Source organism: Lycium ferocissimum, chromosome 6 (assembly GCF_029784015.1).
Source record: "Lycium ferocissimum isolate CSIRO_LF1 chromosome 6, AGI_CSIRO_Lferr_CH_V1, whole genome shotgun sequence".
In the NCBI taxonomy this organism is placed as follows: domain Eukaryota; kingdom Viridiplantae; phylum Streptophyta; class Magnoliopsida; order Solanales; family Solanaceae; genus Lycium; species Lycium ferocissimum.
In genome coordinates, this window is record NC_081347.1 from 66,602,202 (window position 1) to 66,620,466 (window position 18,265).

An 18,265-nucleotide genomic window follows, 5' to 3' on the forward strand; every position below is an offset into this window, starting at 1 on the left:
TGCAAGTTATGGGTTTTCATAGATTACAGACTGGGTCTCAATCACCAAAACAATAAATTAAGACTAATCAAACAGAATTGTAACTGACCATATAATATACATCATGGTTCAAGTGTCTAGGGTTTATCATGAATATACCTAGAATCCTAAAACTTGGTGTGAAATCATGGAATACTGAAACATGGGAAAGAACAAGGATGTTCCCACACGTGGATAGCGCCTACATACCTTGACTTCCTGCTTTTGAGCGTATCACAATGTCCTTCAACCTTAGTCTATAGCAATACAAGTCATAGGGATTCTATATTAGCAACAATATCCATGCTTTGATCATCTAAGCATTTTATCAAACACTTGGTGGGCATGAAGCTCCACAACCTTCATTAATGGTGTTTTCTTCACCCAATCCCCATTCTATTACTTCTAGCTGATTCTACAATCTCAATTAGATGTAATTAACATCATTCTTCATCACCCACATGAATACAACAATCCCAAGTCAACAATCCAAAAACTCTAGCATAGTTCATATAATTCTCTTTATCAAACCCATTTACTATTCTCCCAAGAACTCATCAATTTACAACTATAAATGATTAGAGAGTAGAAACATTACCTTTTTGAAGTTCAATCCTCTTGAATTCGGGTTCTAGGGTTTCCACATCCAACAATAATGTTCCAATCATAACTCTATGGATTAGAAGGGTTTACTCAAGTTAGAAAGGATTAGGGACTTGAATTCAACCTAAATCATGATAAAACTTACCTTGGAAGGTTCTTGAGGTTTGGGACTTGTTCTCTATGAATTTAGGGTGATTTTTCGTGAATGGGGTGTTGGGGAAATAAACCCCAAATCTTAAATATAACTTAAAACGCGTAAACCCGACTTTTGACCCGAAACCCGACCTTTTATGCATTGGGTCCGCGATGCACGTGCATCGCGCGACCCCCTGCAGGTCGATATTCAGAGAGGGTGCTTTTGTGTGATCGGCCCGAGACACGGGTCCATCGCACGCGCCCTCACAAGCGACATGTGTCGGTTCTGCACAGTGTTCGGTAAAATAGGCATAACTTCTTGTACATAGCTCTGTTCAAGACCCATAATATACCGTTGGAAAGCTATTTCAAAGGGATACAACTTTCATCAAGGAAGTTTTCCCAAATTCCCAAATAATAAAGGAGTTATGGTCACTGGAAGTAAGACCTTCTATAAACTCACTTGAAAACATCCCCCGTAGAAAGGCTTCTGACTTTGCTTTGTCCAAAGACTATTCTTGTGACTTGATTAGTTTTCAAAACACTTTATAAAATCCTCATATTGGTTCCATTATATTATCGTCTTACGAGTCAAACCTTAGCCCAAAGCTACGAGGGTTACATATATATCCACAGCCAAAGAATTTTTTGCATTTGTGCGTGTAAACTGTACTATATTCATTAGTCCATTTGATATCACATGTCTGTATTGGTTCTCATCAGAATATAACCATTGGTTTGTTATATTACTTAGTTTTTACTTTGTACTTTCTAATAGTACTAATATTTAATGTGTATTTGTTTTACTTTGCGTACGTCATTTCATTTGAAGATATGGATAACTCTCAAAGCAAGTTCAGATTAAAATTCAATTATGAATTTATTATTTCTAAATGTCCACTCGCTTACCGTTTTCTTTCATGACATCAGAAATATCTAATCAAATTCTCTTTCTAGACACCTGCAGTGTCTAAGCAATATTTGGTAGTACAAAAGTAATAATCAAGGTCCAGAAGAACCTAATTGTTTATATACAAGAATCATGACACCAGTAGTGTCCAAAATATCTGATTATGAAAAATAAATTGAAAGCTCCTGAAGAGTTTATTTATTATTATGGCATTCATCCTATCTCCAAAGTTGTTATGATCGAAATACAAATAGTAAACCCGAAGTTTACTAAAGTAAATGGTTATCATATTGAAGATTTAAATGATTGGAGGACTAAATATTTCAAAATGTCATAGTGGAAAAGAAATATGAATATGAAAGGTTACCCGATTTGTACTACAAATATAAGCATGATGAATTGCATGCCACAATAAACCAGAAGTTTATTGGTACAAAAATAATTCATGTCATAGTAAACCAGAAGTTTACTAAAACAAATAGCACATGGCATGGTAAACCTGAAGTTTACTAGTATAGATAATTTTATTAGTTGGCATGAGCGGTTTGGCTATCCCGATTCAAAATTGATGTGCAAATTGAGTATTTGACATATATTGAAGAACTAGAAGATTTTTCAAGGAACTACTTTTGTTGCTTGTTCTCATGATAAGTTGATTATACTGGCTAATGTTGGGATTGAATTCCCTAAATTCTGAAAAAAAATATAAAAGTGAATATGGGCCCGTTCACCTCTTATGTGATGTCTTAAAAAGATGCATCGATAAGACGGTCACATGTGCGTTTATTGTCAACCCGCAGTTTGACATATGCAAAGTTACTTGCTCAAAATAATTGAGTTGAGAGCACAATTTTCAGATTATGTAATCAAGATAATTCATCTTGTTAATGTTGGTTTATATCAAAGCTAGTTTGGCATTGAATGCCTCCGATAAATAGCTAAACCATTGCTAATGAGAACAAAGCTTCATGTGCTAGTCTGAGATATGATATATTGTATACAGCATCACTTGTATGCTTCAGACCAATAAATTATGATAAATTCTCCCCTCACAATTGGTTCAGAGTTAGGAACCAAATATTTCCATCTAACAGTTTTTTATGTGTGGTAAATGATTAATTAATCTACCATGATGCACAAACATGGATTCCCCTAAGAAGATGGGATATATGTTAGTTTTTCTAACATAAGGGGGAGAGAATAAGCAGCTGAGGAATATGTTATGAATTATTATTAGTATGATCCTCATTTAAAGGATAATTCAACTCAAACGCTAGAAGCATTTGCTGACCCAAAATTAATTTCTAATTTCAATCGCAAAATGCTCTATTAAATTCATGTCCCTGAAAGACGAGTCTCTGACATGTATGAAGCGTGGTAGACTAATCGGTTCCAAACGCAGTAATCATTGAAAAGAAAGAGGAGCAAATGATTAATGATCATTTTAAGGAGGCAATGTGCTCTTGAAGAGGCTACGACATAACACTTCATGAAACCTCATGAGAGGTTTAGGTACCTAAAAATAATGGAAGTGATGAGATCTCAATAAGTTATGTCACATTGAGAACCGATACAAATGATATATCGTCGACGATATCTTTGGTACAATATAGCGCAATATGGTAAAAGATTGTGAGGATCTAAATTCTACGTCTATTAAAGCATGCTAAAGTAGAAATTATTATCAAGTGAACTAATGCATCTTGGTAAGCGTAAAGCTTATTGGACCTGCTGTCCAGACAGCAGAAGATGTCACATATTTAAATAGAAATAAATGTTGTCACAACCTATGTGAATTTCTTGACAAAATTATATAAAAATTCTGAAGAATTTTAAATGCCTGAAGCATATACAAGTTGTAGAAATTTGTTCATAATTCTCATATGAATTAAGTGAAGCAAGGTGAACGCGATTTTATCACCTTAATGAATATTTACTGACTAAGGGCACAAATGACTCTATTTATCCTTATGACTTTGTGAAAATCAAAATCTGTCATATTGTTGGTGCAAGTTGATTACTTGAATATTATTGAAACTCTTGAAGAGTTCTCAAAAGCAATTTATTATCTGTTGAAAGAAGTTGAAATGAGAAACTTGCAGAATTTTTTGGTCCTGAAGTGCCATATCTTTATGCAATTGATGCATTTATATATTTTGCTATGACTATGAAGGATTATGGTCATACGATGTTGTTTTACATGACAGTCAAATCATATAAAGATAACATCTGTTTATAAAGCAAGTTAGGAATGCACTTGGAGTGATTTCAACAATATTATATGCTGATGCAACTCTATCCAAAACTGAAGATGCAACAACATACATAGTCCAACTAAAGAGTGGATTCATAAAAGGACAAAGCTCATTTCACCAAAGTTGTTCTTCACAAACGAGCTCCAAAAGAATGGTGATATCAAGGTGCAACAAATTGTTCGAGTGATAATATGACTGATTTATTCACCAAGTCCATACCAACTGCAACTCTCGAGTGAAGAAGTGAAGATTCAAGTTTTTGGATTTAAGTTCCCATCAGGGGGAGTTAATAAGCATTGTACTCTTTTTCCCTTTCAAGGTTTTTGTCCCACTGAGTTTTTCCTTATAAGGTTTTTAATGAGTCAACCAAATAGCGTATTATTAGAAATGTGTACTCTTTTTCCTTCACTAGAATTTTTCCCACTAGGTTTTTTCTAGTAAGGTTTTAACGAGGCACATTATCTATCAAATAGACATCCAAATGGAGTGTTATAAATATTATTTATTGTTATGGATGTCTATCTTTAGAGAAATATTAGGGTTAGTGACTTTGGGATCAAGTCACTTTTCCCTATAAATATAGAGGTTCTCCTTTATTGTAAATTAATCCCTTCAAGAGAAATAAGAACTCTCCCCTCTTCTCTCTTTCTCCACAATATTTTTCTTGCTTGCTTTATTATTTTATAACATTTCCAAAATTTTCTCGAATCACGTGTATGTCTCACATGTTAGGACTCTAAAGCTAAGCTGGAAGTTGCTTATCTTACCATGCTACACTTAGTTTACTCATCCTCTGGTTTAAAAAAGGGGAAAAGGGCCAAGACTACCCTCGAACTATCCAAAATAGATCATATATACCCTCCGTTTGTTTTTGGTACCAAAAAAGCCCTTGCCGTCACTTCAAGAGACCACAAATGCCCCTCTTGTTGATGGACTGCCACTAGTGCTGACTGAGCAGTCCGACATGGAAAAAAAATGCCTACTTGTCCAGTCCACATGGCAAAACCCCCTCCCCCCTCCCCCCACCTCCCCCCTCCCCCCTCCCTCCCCCCCACACACACACTTTAAATCAGTGCTTTTTTCTCTAAATTAGAACCCTAATTTCAGAGAAAAAAAAAACTTTCTTCCCACTAAATTCAATTGGAAATCTCAAACAATATTGTAGAAATTTATACACGTTTTATCTCGAACAACCACACGACAATGGATTGGAAATCTCAGTAATAATACTTCTCAAAATAGTAAGAAGAAGCATCAAACAATATTATTATAAGTGAGTTTTCACTCTGAAATTTTCAAAGTTGTGATTTAAGGATTTTTCATAGTTTTTACGAATCTGGGTTTTCGAAGGAGCGGATGAAAATTTTGGGGAAGAAGATGATGGTGCTCATATCATCAACACGTCAGGTGTATTACATCAGTATTTTTTTAATCGTTTTCTAATTTACTCAAAATACTGGTTAATTCATTTCATCTTTCTTTTAACAAAAGAATTTCTTTTTCTTTCTTTTAAGTCTAGCATTGTAGGATCGTTCATGTGAGTATTATAAATATCCTCGTTTTCAAATTTAATCACATTATTACACCTAACTTGGAAGTTCAGTGGGGAAGAGAACTTTTTTCTGAAATTAGGGTCCTAATTTGGGGAAGAAAGCATTGATTTGAAGGGTAGGGGAGTTTTAGCCACATGGATTTCTTAGGTGGACAGCCATGTGGGCATTTTTTTCCACGTCGGATTGCCCAACATTCGTGGCAGTCCGTTAACGAGAGGGGCATTTGTGGTCCCATGGAGTGATGGCGAGGGCTCTTTTGATACCAATAACAAAAGGAGGGTATATGTGGTCTATTTCAGATAGTTCGAGGGTAATTTTGGTCCTTTTCCATTAAAAAAAATACCAAATACAAAATCATATCAAATCTCTCACTTCAAGGGATTGAGGTTGTTTATGGCGACCCCTTTATTAATTTTTTTGATACATCGGAAGAAACTAAAAACAAAAATAAAAACCGCTTGTAAGCTACATTTCTTAAATCAACATGGAGCCAAAACTCCATATCTTTAAGTGTGTATTCCCAAATTAGCAGTTCCTCTTCATGTTTATGGCCTTCATTTGCAACAAAATCTACATAGTTGTGTGCCTCTCTCCATATGTGTATAATACTCGCGTTGGTGGTCTCAAGCAAGTATCTGCAATCTTCAATAATAACTCTAAGTGGGTAAAATTGTATGTCTTCCTCTTTTATAAGCTTGAGAGCAAGCACTTTTAAATCAATATATCCACGTTCCTTTGCTAATTCTTGGCCTTTTTTGATGCTCCAAAGTTCCGTATCCCAATATCCACTTATCTTGATCATCTCTAAAAATTCCTCCAATGGAAGCATCTCCAATTTGGGTCTTCACACTGCCATCAGTATTTAATATAATCTTTCCTACACAAGGAGGAGACCAAGAGATCAGTTTAGCTTGTTTAGGTGTAGAGACATATCTGGGGAATAATTGAACAATTTCCCTAGCATAATCCCTAATTTGTTTATATATAGACATTTCTTCTCAATCACGTTTCAATTTCTTTCTTTCCAGCTATGCCACATAAAAGACAATGTAAGGATATCACTTTCATAATGACAAGCAGCATTAATAATATCATCAATCCATTCAATCATTGGCATAGCAATCATATTGTTAATATCATTTTGTGATATAAAATCTATATATAATATAAAGTTAGGCATAGATAATGTGATGTGACACCTCTCTAGGGCCTTCATTGGTATTTATTTTTTTTCTCAATTATTTGGCATTTTCTCCTTATATGATGTCTAGAAAATCTAGATTTTTTTTAATTAAATACACCTTATTTATTCATTCCTTATTATTAAGAGTATCATTGATTTGATTTGTACCCACGTCCTTTCTCCACTCCTCATGAGTATTAACTTATTGTCTCCTTTTTAATACCCGCGTTTCCTCTCCAATAATATCTCATTACTTTAATCATTAGTAACAATATAATTGCAGCAATTAGACCCATTAAAAAAAAAAAAAAAAAGCTTCAAACCTATAAATACAACGCCAGTAGAAATCGCTTTGAAGCACACAATCCTCTTCAAAGGATTACCAAGAAGATAGGAAAAAAATGTCATGCAAACAATTCGTCATCGTTTTTCAGAAGCCCGTCTTAGCAATCCGCTCTCGAAGTATATAGATGAAAATGAGATATCGATAAAAGACTGTGAGAAAGTTAGAGTGAGTTTGATCAGGTATGGAGAAGAGTGTATCTAAAATTCCATGGACATTTTTTGTTCTTGTACTTTATATTCAAGAAAGTTAACAAAAGAGCTTATTGTTATAAAATAATAAAGCAAGTAAGAAAGAATATTGTGGAGAAAGAGAGAAGAGGGAGAGTTCTTATTTCTCTTGAAGGGATTGATTTCTGATAATGGAGAAGAACCTCTATATTTATAGGGAAAAAGTGACTTGATCCCAAAGTCACTAACCCTAATATTTCTCCTAAAGATAGACATCCACAATAATAAATAATATTTATAACACTCCCCCTTGGATGTCTATTTGATAGATAATGTGTCTCGTTAAAACCTTACTAGAAAAAACCCAGTGGGAAAAAATCTAGTGAAGGAAAAAGAGTACACATTTCTAATAATATTTGGTTGCCTCATTAAAAACCTTGGGACAAAACCTTGAAAGGGAAAAAGAGTACAACGCGTATTAACTCCCCCTGATGAGAACTTCAATCCAAAAACTTGAATCTTCACATCTTCACTCGAGAGTTGTAGTTGGTATAGACTTGGTGAATAAATCAGTCATATTATCACTCGAGCAAATCTCTTTCACGTTGATATCACCATTCTTCTGGAGCTCGTGTGTGAAGAACAACTTTGATGAAGCATGAGTTGTGCTTTTATGAATCCTCTCTTTAGTTGGGCTATGTATGCTGCTGCATCTTCAGTCTTTGGATAGAGTTGCAATGGTATGTGATATTATTGAAATCACTGCAAGTGTATTCCTGACTTGCTTTATAAACAGATGTTATCTTTACATGACTAGACTCTCATGTAGAACAACATCGTATGGCTATAATCCTCCATAGTCATAGCAAAATATATAAATGAATCAATTGCATAAAGATATGGCACTTCAGGACCAAAAAATTCTGCAAGTTTCTCATTTCAACTTCTTTCAGCAGATAATCTATTTCTTTTGAAAACTCTTCAAGAGTTTCAATAATTCTCAAGTCATCAACTTGCACTAACCAATATGACAGTTTTTGACTTTCACAAAGACGTAAGGATAAATAGAGTCATTTGTGCCCTTAGTCAGTAAATATTCATTAAGATGATAAAATCGCGTTCACCTTGCTTAACTTAATTCATATAAGAATTATGAATAAATTTCTACAACTTGTATATGCTTCAGGCATTTAAAATTCTTCAGGAATTTTCATATAAATTTTGTCAAGTGACAATATTTATCAAAATGATGTGATATCTTCTGGTGTCTGGACTGCAGGTCCAATAAGCTTTACGCTTAGCAAGATGCGTCATTTCACTTGATAATAATTTCTACGTTAGCATGCTTTAATAGGCGTAGAATTTAAATCCTCGCAATCTTTTACAATATTGCGCATATATTGTACCAAAGATTTTGTCAATGATATATCATTTATATCGGTTCGCAATATGACATAACTTATTGAGATCTCATCACTTTCATTATTTTAGGTACCTAAACCTCTCATGAGATTTCATGAAGTGTTATGTCGAAGGCTCTTCAAGAGCACATTGCCTCCTTATAATGATCATTGATCATTTGCTCCTCTTTCTTTTCAATGATTATTGCGTTTGGAACCGATTAGTCTACCACGCTTCATGCATGCTGTAGACTCTGTCCTTCAGGGACATGAATTTAATAGGAGCATTTTACAGCTGAAATTAGAAATTAATTTTGGGTCAGCAAATGCTTCTGGCATTTGAGTTGAATTATCTTTTGAATGAGGATCACACTAATGATAATTCATAACATATTCCTCAGCTGCTTATTCTCTCCCCCTTATGTTAGAAAAACTAACATATATCCCATCTTCTTTAGGGGAATTCATCTTTGTGCATCATGGTAGATTAATTAATCATATACCCCACAAAAAACTATTAGATGGAAATATATGGTTCCTAACCGAACCAATTGTGAAGGGAGAATTATCATAATTTATTGGTCCTAAGCATACAAATGATGTTGTACACAATATATAATATCTCAGATCAACACATGAAACTTTGTTCTCATAAGCAATGGTTTAGCTATTTATCGGAGGCATTCAACGCTGAACCAACTTGGATATAAACTAGCAATAACAAGATGAATTATCTTGATTACATAATCTGAAAATTGCGTTCTCAACTCAATCGTTTTTGAGCAAGTAACTTTGCATATGTCAAACTGCAGGTTGACAATAAACGCACATGTGACTGTCTTATCGATGCATCTATTTAAGACATCACATAATAGGTGAACGGGCCCATATTCACCTTTTATATTTTTTCAGAATTTAGGGATTCAATCCCAACATTAGCCAAAAGATAATCAACTTATCATGAGAACAAGCAACAACAATAAATTATTGAAGAATCTTCTAGTTCTTCAATATATGTCAAATACTCAATCGCACATCATATTTGAATCGGGATGATCAAATCGCTCATGCCGATTAATAAAATTATTTATACTAGTAAACTTCAAGTTTACCATGTCATGTGCTATTTGTTTTAGTAAACTTCTGGTTTACTATGACATGAATTTTATATCAATATAAACTTCTGGTTTATTGTTCATGTGATTCATCATGCTTATATTTGTAGTACAAATCGGGCAAACTTTCATAAATATATTTCTTACCCGTAGTAACTTGAAGATATTCAATCTTCCAATCCTTTGTAGTATTGATCATTTTTATTTAGAAACTTCGGGTTTACTACAACTTGTATTTCGATCATAACAACTTTTTTTATTTTGCGATACAAGAAGAATGACATAATAATAGATAAACTCTTCAGAGCTTTCAATTTGCTTTCCATAATCATATATTGTTTGACACTACTAGGTCATGATTCTTGTGCACAAATAATTAAGCTCTTCCGGGAGACCTTGGTCACTAATTTTGCACTACCAAATATTGCTTAGACAGCTCGGTGTCACGAAAGAGAATTTGATGATCTTTCTGATGTCATGTAAGAATACAGTAAACAAATTTACTTTTAAAGATAATAAATTCATAAATAACTAACAATAAACATTATACTCTAAACTTCAGTATTTCAAACATCTCCTTCAGGGAGATTTGCTATTAACATCTAAATGTTTTGTATGACCACATAAAATTACATCCTTGATCAAAAAAAAATATATGAATTTGTTATTTCCTTCAGGAAAATAAATAACAACTAACCAATGCTATATCAATGTGGTTATAATAGAAAATATTCTACAAAATCCCATGGAATGACACGTTATAAAGGTATCCAAGATAATTTGACATACGACAGGTACGTGTTAATGACCTTTATACCACAAAATAATATTTATATCCTTTGTTATTTTATCTCTTCAGGAGGTGTGTTGTGGTATTTCTTCATTCACTTCGGGGAATGAAACTTGGTCATTTAGATGAGCTTTATACATAATTTTTAGCGGCTCATTATTTTACTCAAGCACAATAAACATATGAAAATATTATGAGCATATAATTAACACCATCGTCTATAAGCAAATTCATAATAACAATTGTGGATAAGCAAATTATAATAAACTTCAAGCATATCCATAGTAATAAAATTGCACAAGCATATTTTGATCTCATCAATAAACTTATATATATGCTACTGTTTGTTGAAAATAAGAATTTCCGTATGTAATATCCGTTTTTTTTTTTCAATTCTTAAAAGTCTGTTATCCATAGTAGCTTTAACCTATACAGTTAGTGCCACAAAATAGTAGCCTTAAGTTAATCATATGCCTCATATATATGAACTCAAAATTAACTAGAAATAGGCAGAAAATACGTCGCAAAAGATTTGCATCAAATTGAAACTGGTCTAACAACTTTAAAATTAGACTTTCCGTTAGTATATGAATGGTCATGTGAAGTGTTATACTTGCTATAGGAAAAAGCACATGTCATATTTATACAAGTCTAGAAAATAACAAAACGTTTTAACTAGGATTAAAATAATATGAAATTACGAAGGGCTTCGGATGGTAAGCACGTATAGGCAAACAAGAAGTCGGTGGTTAATCATACCTTGCGGATAGAAGGGATTGAAACGTAACTTTGGCGGAGATAATATACTGTGAGTAAATTTCAGAGTTTTGCTACTTCGAGTAAATTTCGATTTACTATGTCAAGCAAAGTTTAATGTTTCTTGCTTCAGAGTAAAGTCCAAAATTAGCTACTTCCGGAGAAGATTTTAGAGTTTGCTACTTCGGGGGACATTTGTTTACTTCGGGAATAAAACATAGAATATTTAGAATATCTTTTCTAATTATTATATGATATTTTCACAACCAAGATCCGTATTTATAATCTTTACTAAACATCATCACATTCATCAGGGAATGGATATATAATATTTATCAATAGTTCTATTCTCTAGAATGGAACATAATCATCCGAATGTGTCTTAACCATATCAATTTGTGAAAGTTCAAAATCTCTTTTAAGATATTGCTACTTCAGAACAAATCGAGACACATATAATGTACAATTTTTTTCTTTCTCTAACATATCTTCCTTTTAATCACTTATATAAATATTATCACTTCCGGTGGTTAACAAATTTAATTACAATGAAGCATGTGAATTATAATCACTTCGATGTCATATCACACATAAAAATTATTTATAGAAACATAAACATTGAGAAAAATAACACATATAATAAGGACGATAAGGCCTTGCGTTGTTATTGTATAAAACGCATCACCATGTAATAGTACAATTTTAATATTATTAATTATTAATAATAAATAATAAAAGTAGGTCAAGATATTGCTAAATTTGCAACTTTCATTAGCCACCGACGATGAATTGCATCGGTGGGTCTTTTTTATCCAAAGTTTGATCTAATCAATGGCGTAATTTTCTATGCTCGGGTAAAATAAACTTAATAGCCAAACCGGCTACACCCATTTACCGTTTTCGTGGATAATTGATTAACATAAACAATTAAATCCATGAAGCCTTAAATTTGTTTTTGTTCTAGACTATAACCGTCGAACAATTCAAAAGGTTTTATTTTGCGTAATTACATGTATGCATATTTTAGATTATCTATTTAGATGCAAGCATTGCTCATGATGTTAATTATTCAAAAATATGCACATCAAAATCATTTTACAAAAATTAGTGCTTACAAGAACAATGGACAATGCATATAAACGTTCTAGAATATAGTTCAAGAAATACCTGTCGAAACGTGAATATCCTCTAGCAAATCGTTCTCTAGTTCTTTCTTCCATTAGTTAGAGACTCGTGCTGATAACGTGTTATAAAATAATAAAGCAAGCAAGAAGAATATTGTGGAGAAAGAGAGAAGAGGGGAGAGTTCTTATTTCTCTTGAAGGGATTGATTTACAATGGAGAAGAACCTCTATATTTATAGGGAAAAAGTGACTTGATCCCAAAGTCACTAACCCTAATATTTCTCCTAAAGATAGACATCCACAATAATATAATAATATTTATAACACTTATAGAGTTCTATGATCTCTTCCTCTTCTTCTCTTTTTGTAGGGACACCTTTGTATAATACTATCTATGATAAATTTATAGGATGTGCATGGATCATAGATGTATTGGGATGGTAAGAAAATATAAAAGAAAGAGGAAGAAAATTTTGCACAAAATTTGGAGTAAAATGGGGATTCCATCATCTACGCCAACTTGTGGCCAAGATTTGTGTTTTATTAATTAAGTACTAATACTTATTACTTTCCTTAATTTGTTGCTTTTCAATTTGCCTTTTTATTCTTTTATTCTTAGACTAAGGAAATCGTTTGAAGACAATTATATTTAATTTACGACATATATTAAATGTGCAAAAATATATTACCTACATATATACATTTACAACAAAATGGTATAATAGCAAAACAAGCAAGTTCATGTAGAATTAAGAATTTAGTGAAGTTTAATATAATGATGAAAACTAGAGGACGACATTTTTTAATTTTTTTTAGAAAGAATATTTTTTCTGTGAAGAAATAATTAGTGTGATGATGTTATCAAGGCGGATGTAGCCTTTCTTCTACGCGTCATACGAATTCCACAATTTTATATATATATATATATATATATATATATATATAATTTGAATCCATAATCTAACAATACGATAATTAAGTACAATCCTAAGAATTTTAAAAGTTGAACCTGTTAAAAATAAACTCGATCCGTTTCTGACTATTGTGGTACTTTATTTTTTCATAAGATTATGTTATTATTTTAACTAGTATTGGTACACCCGCGCGATGCGCGGTATAATGAATATTAACTACATTTTTCTTACTGAATTTTTTTTCCTATATATACTTAACTTTTATTATCACGACCATTCAACAACAATTAAAACACATAAAATCAACCAAAAGATCAAAAATAAAGTGAGCTTGAAATTACAAAAGAACTAAGCATGATGGATATCAAGAAAGTACATGGACCATGAAATAAATTGCATTCATATAATAATTGTGACTATACTAATCTGATTTAAATATTACATAAAATCAAAATCAAAACCACTCATATGACCAATAACTGGCTGACAAAGCTTAAAACTGTCAATATGATTTGGTCAAGTTATTTCAGTCTCCATAAAACCTGTAATATCAATTTCATATCTCTTTAAATGTTTATCTCCCTGAGTTTAAAGAACGCAGAAATTTGTTTGACGTCGAACCCAGTCATTTTTTTAAGAATTTTTTTTTATTGTTCATCAACTCCACTCTATGGTATTCAGGTTTCATAGGCGGTCACAATAATGTAATACCCTCATTATCGTTTTCTTTTATCAATGCTCTCCCATAATTGTACAGAGTCTATGGAATTGAAGAATCAACCTCTTTTTCCAACTTCTTTATATGTTTTCTATTAAAGAAAGCGATATACTGCGCATGCTTTGTCCCAAGAATTGTACGGGCATGTTTATCTCCTTTCTCCAACTTTTTTAAGAACTTTAAATTATTTTCACTTAACACGGTAACCTTATAATAGATCCTTTATATAAGTAAGATGCAACAACATATTTTTCGATAACAATATCCTGTGAATAGCTTTACACCTAATCAACAGCAAAAAATATAAAATCTTTGTACATAAATATTTAAAAGGCACAAATAAGAAATAAATTGAAGAGTATTTTTTTGCTTAAAATTAATGATTTGAACAAATTTAGTAGTTAACTGCACACATTTCTGTAGACAATATATATATATAAAATTTCATCACGTACATAAATATCAAAGAATAACATATTCGATAAAAATTGTAGACTGCTTCTTCTCTGGAAAAACATGACGATTAGAACAAACTTCTTACCTTATCTGCACTGATTATTATAGACATTTTTCTATTAAAAAAAATATTTGAGCGATTAAAAAGGCAAAAAAACTTACAGTATAGACACACCATATATACTCAACTCATCTATCTGAGTCTTCAAGACTTTATCAATGAGTATTTCAATAATTTGTGGAGGAAGTCTTTGTAGTTCAAAGATCTTCACATCTGCCATAGCAAAACTTTTCACTTAAAGGAATTATCAGTTACTCTGAATGCAGTTGTAACCCTGTAAATAAGTAGTTGTGTGTGCCTTCGAGACACTAACTCAACATTATATGGACATTCCTTTTCCAAAATTATATTTTACAGAGAATGGTTCATATTATTTAGATTCTAAATTGTTATAAGAATCAATTATCTATAATTATTATTATTGAACTATTTTTTTCCGTTTCCATAATTTTTCCTATAAAGATGTACTAAATATTTATTTTGAATAACTATTCTCATAATAATTAGCAGTACAATAAACGAACAAAATCAAATAATTACAAAGAAAAATAATACTTACTTGAGTATAGGCCTAAATATACTAAACAAAGAAAATTTTAGTAAATGAAGTCATCACTTCCTTTAATACAATCATCACCATCTGCATATAGAAAATGAAAACACTAAAATTGACGAAGTTTTTTAAAAAAATGAAAAATATAAGGAATGCATTAAATCACCAAAAGAGAGAAGAATATTGATGCAAATAGATGTGAGAAAGAGAAAAGAAAGAGAGACGGTAAAAAATTAAAAATGAGACGAGAGAAAATTGATTTTAAATGGGAGAAGACCCACGTTCCTAAATAGAAGGCATGCAAACTTCGAAAATTTAACTCCAGGTGACTTTTAAGTTTGGAAATTACTAGAGGTGACTTGTAGGGACACATCAAGTCAAAACCCAATTAAATTTGGGATTAAGAAAATTGGGGTTGAAAATGTATTTTGCCAAACTTGTTAATCTTTTATAAAATACAAAAAAGACCCCAAACCATTTAATCCAACCCCTTATTTATTGCAAACTCAACATCGGTCTATATCAAAACACACGAACTTCATTCAAAACACACAATCATCTCTGTTGCTCCTTCAAACTTTCAAGTTCAAACCCATTTAACTGATCTCCTTTAAATGTGCTTCTTCAAACCGTCGTCAACCTCTTCAAAAGCCGACTCAACAACGAACTGCTGCTCTCCATTTCTCTCAGGTAAAATCGCTCAACTTTTTCTTCTTTTAAAGTTAGGGTTTTGAAATCAAAGTGAGAAAATGATGATTTTGGTCAGAGAAGAAGAAGAATAACATGGGTTTGTCTGCAATGTTATTTATTTTGTTGTTCAATGCTTGAGAAACCCTTATTTGCTGTATTTGTTCGAGTTGTTGGGGTTTGTGTATTTGTAAATAGTGTATGTGGTTGTGAAATTCTGGTTTTTGGTGTTGTTTGTGTTCTCGTTCTCCTTAGGAGTTCGAAAAAAGGGCTTGTTGGGCTTGACAAAACCCGTATTTTCTCTATTTGTTCCACTTGTTGGGGTTTCTGTGTTGTTAAATAGTGTATGTGATTGTGAAATTATGATTTTTGGTACTGTTTGTGTTCTTGTTCTCCTTGGGGTTTCGAAAAAAGGGTTTGAATTTTTTTTGGATTTTTTCCAACAGCTGAGTAAGTTGTTGCAGCAACTTCAGCACTTGTTTGACAGTTGAGGTTGGTTTATTTTGTTTAACTTGTGATGGTTGTGTGTTTGTATTGAAACAAATGTTTTTTCTAGTTCAAAAGTTAGGGTTTTGAAATAAAAGTACGAAAATGATTAATTTTGGTTAAAGAAGAAGAGGAAGAACATGGGCGGGGTATGTCTATGCAATGTTGTGTATTTTGTTCAATTTTCTTCGTTGTGTGTTTGTAATACACGATATTGCACACGATAGTGAAATAGATGTTGTTGTCTGTCGTTGTTGTCCTTGTAAGGCTTAGGAAAAAGGGCCTTGCCTTTTTTTTTTGTTTTTACCCAACAACTGAGTAATCTGTTGCAACAGATTGTTAATCTATTGGTAAAAACCCAAACAGTTGCTGAGGATGTTGCACCAAGTGAATATGTTGTTGCAACAAATTTAAAATCTATTGAAAATTGTTAAAACGATTCTTGAGAGAAGGCAAAGCAATTGTTTTGATGGTTTTCTGATGATTAGTCTGTTGGAACAACTCATCATATGTTCCGACAACTTTACCGGTTGTTGTGAACGGATTATCCATACTGTTAGAAATAATCAATACGATTGTTGAGGAAAGTTTGAACGTATTGATATTTTCCAATAGATGTATAATCTATTGCAACAACTTATGAAGTTGTTGGAACATATGATGGAGTTGTTCCAATATATTACACACTTGTTGCAACATATGCTTTTACATTGTAAAAATTCATTATTTGTTTACTTTAAATGGTGCACAAAATCAATTGAAAGAATTTTTGCTTATCTCTCACAATGCGAGATAAAATGTCTTCACGGAAAAAAAGGGGGAGGAATCATCTACAATTAGTAAAAGAGCTAAGGGGGCATCGTTAGATGATCTTCTTGAACGAGCAAATATTCTTTTTCAAAAATCATTGAACAGAAACCTCTCAAGTAGGAGTTTCTGGCCAAGAAAGTAAAGAAAATCAAGTAGAAGAAGAAGAAGAAGAAGAAGAAGAAGAAGAAGAAGAAGAAGAAGAAGAAGAAGAAGAAGAAGAAGAAGAAGAAGAAGAAGAAGAAGAAGAAGAAGAAGAAACCGAAGAAAAAGAAGAAGAAGAAAGAGAAGAAGAAGAAGAAGAAGAAGAAGAAGAAGAAGAAGAAGAAGAAGAAGAAGAAGAAGAAGAACATGATGTAAATAATGATGACAATGAAGAGGATAAAACTGCATCTTTTGAAAGGTCGGCAACCGGGGGAATTCGTTGATTCTTATTGGGCTGATATTAACGGACCTTCCACCGATAAAGTTGTCAAAACTTTCAGTATTGAGAAGTTCCGTGTGCAGATGTCACTGGATAAACTAAGTGATTTGAATGGTGATCTTGTTGTAAAATCAGTCATGGGCAAGCCCTTTGATTACTTTAGGAAGATACTTCAGGAGGAGGACTTAGAGGATTTCTTCAGGGCCACATGTTTTGGCATGTATCTAGATTTGCCTGAGGACAACAATGCAAGGTTTCAAATGACCATTGTGTATGGTCTTCTCAAACGAAGAATTATTTGTAGCAAAACTAATGAGATATGGATAAACTACTGCGGCATACCAGTTTGTTTTGGCATCAAGGAGTTTGCCATAATCACCGGACTGAGGTGTCATGCTCCTTCTCGGCCTCTTCCTACGGTTACATTAAAGAAGGGAGCCAAGACACCAAAGTCATCCAAGGAGCCAAGACACCCAAGTCATCCAGGCGACAAGAAAGGCAAGAAAGGCAAAGCCAAGGTTGATGATGATTTGGATTTAGTGGATGTTTGTGGAAAGAGCTACAAGGTAGCAGATTGCTAGCAGACTTGAAGTCAAAAACTATTTCAAGAAAGCACAAGGAGTCATTGTGCTTAGTTTGGTTTGTGAATTATATTCTTTGGGCAAGGGATGTAAAGAATAATATACAACTTGGTTTGATTAAACTCTCGGAGGATCATGAGGCATTCAATAACTATCCATGGGGTCATAAAAGTTTTAAGTTGACTGGTTGGATATTTGTGCAAAGCTTTGAACCCTAATGTGA